The sequence below is a fragment of the Trichechus manatus genome, unplaced genomic scaffold (assembly GCF_000243295.1).
Source record: "Trichechus manatus latirostris isolate Lorelei unplaced genomic scaffold, TriManLat1.0 scaffold00004, whole genome shotgun sequence".
NCBI lineage: Eukaryota > Metazoa > Chordata > Mammalia > Sirenia > Trichechidae > Trichechus > Trichechus manatus.
In genome coordinates, this window is record NW_004443940.1 from 35,183,574 (window position 1) to 35,187,867 (window position 4,294).

Consider the following 4,294-nt stretch of genomic DNA (forward strand, 5'->3'; position numbering starts at 1 on the left):
GGAAAAGGATAGTGAGAATAGCAGCACAACTGGAAGAATGTAATCGATGTCACTGAATTGAACATGTAAAAACTTTTAAAATGGTGTAACTTTGGCTGTGTACATTTTCACCAAAAAAAAAAAAAAATCCTCCAAGTCGAGAAAGGAGAGTGTTGACATGTCATGGGGTTGTTAACCAATATCATAAAACGATATGTGTACTGACTATTTAATGAGAAACTATTTGTTCTGTAAAGCTTCATCGAAAGTACAATAAAAAAAACTTAAAAAAATAACAACAACAACAGCAAAAAGACTACAGACTTCAGTATGGATTACACCTCAACATAAAGAAAACAAAAATCCTCACAACTGGACCAATAAGCAACATCATGACAAACGGAGAAAAGATTGACGTTGTCAAGGAATTCATTCTTCTTAGTTCAACAATCAACGCCCATGAAGCAGCAGTCAAGAAATCAAAAGACGTATTGCGTTGGGCAAATCTGCTGCAAAAGACCTCTTTAAAGTGTTGAAAAGCAAAGGTGTCACCTTGAGGACTAAGGTGAGCCTGACCCAAGCCATGGTGTTTTCAATCGCCTCATATGCATGCGAAAGCTGGACGATGAATAAGGAAGACTGAAGAAGAATTGACACCTTTGAATTGTAGTGTTGGCAAAGAATATTGAATATACCACAGACTGCCAAAAGAACGAAAGAATCTGTCTTGGAAGAAATACAGCCAGAATGCTCCTTAGAAGTGAGGATGGTGAGACTTTGGACATGTTATCAGGAGGGACCAGTTCCTGGAGAAGGATATCACGCTTAGTAAAGAAGAGAGTCAGCAAAAAAGAGGAAGACCCTCAACAAGATGGATTGACACAGTGGCTGCAACAATGGGCTCAAGCATAACAACGACTGTGAGGATGTCGCAGGACTGTTTTCCATAGGGTCGCTATGAGTTGGAACCAACTCGTCAGCACCTAACAACAAGAACATAATGGGAGGAGAGAGGGATGGGAACCAACACATGTAGTGGGAGCAGAGAAAGAAGAGAGCTAAATTCTCAGCGTCATAATGGGAAATGTGTGAATAATACCTAAATTTTTAAAAAACCAAAAAGCTTCAACATAGATTTATTACTTACATGTAGAGATGAATACCAAAATGATCCGCTACAAGAGGTAAAAGTGGTTGCCTCTAGGGGGAGGGAGAGGTCCAGGTGGGGCAGGGAATTATTGCTTTTCATAACAAATTTTATGAAATTATTCGAACTCTTTAAGCCATGTGCATATTTAAGTTTGATAAAAAATAAAATTTAAAAATTAACAAAAATGAAAAGGGTTCATTGGAGGTGAGGAAGTGTACACGGCCGGTGGAGGAGACGATCATTCCGGGGCGTCTGGCTGTGAGGTGGAGATGAGGTGCAGGACTGACAGAGGGGGGTTGTTTGGTCTGATTTTGTTTGTTGTTAGTTTGTTTTGCTTGTTTGTTAATCTGCTTGTGTTTGTTGGTGGTGGTCGTGTTGTTTGGAAGGAGGCAGAGATCTGAGTATTCGTATGCTGTCGGGAAAGACTCTGTGGGAGCAGAGCAGCCACTGAAGATTGGGGGGTGAGGGTGGCCAGAGATGGTGGGAGAAGTGATGGAAGGAAGCTCGAGGTCCTCAGGGCCGGAGATGGGACTGGGACTCCGCCTGAGTAGGAGCTAGAGGTGGGTTTGTAGAGGGGAAGGGATGGAGCAAGAAACAGGAGCCCAGAAAGGGGTAAGACATTGGGTAAGTTCCTCTGATGGGCTTCTTTTTCAGCTGTTTTTAAATATTTTTTGAAGTAGGAGGTGAGGCCACTTGCTGGGCAGGAGACAGTGATGAATGGGGGCCTGAGGAGAGACGTGGAAGTTCCAAATTATGGCTCAGGCCATGGATGGGCCAAATTGCTGGCCCAGGCCCTGCTGAGGTTGGAGGCAGGGGAGGTGGTGCCTAGAAGTACCAACTCTGTGAAGCTAGAAAGTTCTCAGCACCCAGGTAGGAGGACAGAAAGGAAGGAGCAGTCTCTCCTTGACCTGGAAGAAAGGAAGGGAGCCTAGCACGGTGGGCGGGTGGCAGGAGAGGAGGCTTGCACCTCCCCTTTGCCTGCATGCTGATGTGGGGGCCTCAAGGCCTAAAGGTCCACAGAGATCAGGACAGTACACCCCCATCTGCCAGTGTGGTCGTGCTCAGAAAAGGAAGTGGTCCTGTTTTGGTCCAATCGTGATCCATCCTTGTCCCTTGCACCTCACCTGACACCTGACAACTTGCTTCTGCGGCCATATGTGTTCTTTCTCCCAGCTGTCTGCAAAATAACTTATCTGAGCCCAAAGAATGGAACTTCCTTACTGTTCCCTCACAGATTTGAGTGGGAGGGTGTGGAGGGCATTCATTTCCTGTGGGAAGAGGATTCTCATTGAGAGAGAAGATTCAGGGCAGAGAAGAGCAGGCAGACCTGCCCCAGTCAGCTTCTGCCAGAACCATAGCTCCCTCCACCCCATCGCCTTGGGACCCCTCGGCCCAAAGCTGGAAGCCTAGCGTATGAAATGCCTAAATTCCATTACCCCCAACACACCCCAAACAAAACAAAACACAAAACAGCACAAGGAAACTGTCTTCTTCACAGAGTCTCATCCAGGTACCTTCTGGTAGCAAGGTCAGCACTGATCCTGTTTTGAGTGAATAGTTAGTACCTGGTGAACTTAGTTTTTTGCCTCTTAATTCCCCAAATACCCATCCTACCATTGCTGTTGAGTCAATTCAGACTCAGAGCGACCCTATAGGACAGAGTAGAATTGCCCCATAGGGTTTCCAAGGAGTGGCTGGTGGATTCGAACTGCCGACCTTTTGGTTAGCAGCAGAGCTCTTAACCACTGTGCCACTAGGGTTCCAAATACCCATCCAGGTGCCTAAAATGCCACCGTTAAAATTTTCCTTGTGGATTTCAAGAGTCTGCTCCTAAAAGATAAGCATCTCTCATAGGGCATTCCCCAAGGGGGAACAGAAGCCGCTGAGAACCTGCAACCAGCAAGCCCGGGGCTGGGCATGGACAGGGAGTAAGAGAGATGGGTGTGCAGGAAGAAAGACTCGTGAGGCAGAAGGACGTTGAGAATGAATCACTCTATACCGCACTTCCTGCTCTGGCTCCAGGTCAGCCTGCTGGGGTTCAAGGCCACTTAGCTGCATTAAGAAACCACTTGCTGTCACGTCTACTCCAACTCATGGCAACCTCAAGTGTGTCGGAGTAGAACTGTGCGCCATAGGGTTTTCGATGGCTGATTTTTTGGAAGAAGACCTCCAGGCTTCCAGTTAGCAGCCGAGCAGCTACACTGGCTGGGCACTATTCACATAGAGAACCTGTTTCCTCAGCTGCACAGTGGAAATGATCACGGCCTCTACCTTGTAGGACTGTCATGAGCTGACAGCCAAGGAGGCATGTGAAGCTCTTAGTTCCGGCCATGGGGGCCTTTGACACAGAAGGCCACAGAGCTGAGCAGATGGGAGGGGTAGGACGGGTCACCAGTGCTGACCACGTGGCTGGCTTTCTCCATTTCTCCATGACACCTCCCCTCATTTCTTGTCTAGTGAAACCAGAACCCTGCCCAGTCCATGACAGCAGGGGGCTGTGCCAGGATCAGAGAGGGTACTCTGTGGGGAGACCTACCACTAGGGTTGGGCCTCCTGCACCTTCTGGCACCAAGGGCCAGAGAGTTCTGGCAGACTCCAGAAAGTGGGGTGAAGGGCAGGGCAGGCCCTATCAGAGCATCTGGCCAAGGAGCAGGCTTGCCTGTGTTCCCTGTCTCCGTGTGCATTCCTGTCATTGTTGGCCCCAGGTGCGGCACAGGGCGAGACTGGAAGGCCCCAGCCTGGCTTTTAAAACTTATAGGTTTGTGGAACTATGCTGTCTGTCCACCTGCACAACCCTTGCTAGCCACCCTTTCTGGAAAGGAAAGAGTCACAAGAGGGGCCCTGGGACCAATTTGCTTCCTCCTCCCTCTGCCCCGCCCATGCTGGGGGCTGGGTAGAGTCCCTGGGTCCTTCCAGCCTCACTCTTCCCTGCTGAGGGGTGTGGGCAATGGTCTGCAGAGAATCTGACAGGGTGTCCGCCTGGGAGGCGGTGGGGTCATGGGAGGGGTGGCTCACAGGTTTAAGAAGCAGAGGCTGAGGGTGTGGGGAGCCAGGATACCCAAGAGCAAAACAGGACGGGTGTGGGGTTTAAGCTGCCAGATGATATTATCATCATCATCATTCATGGTACAACGAGACTCAGAGTGTGCTGGGTGATTCAGGCAT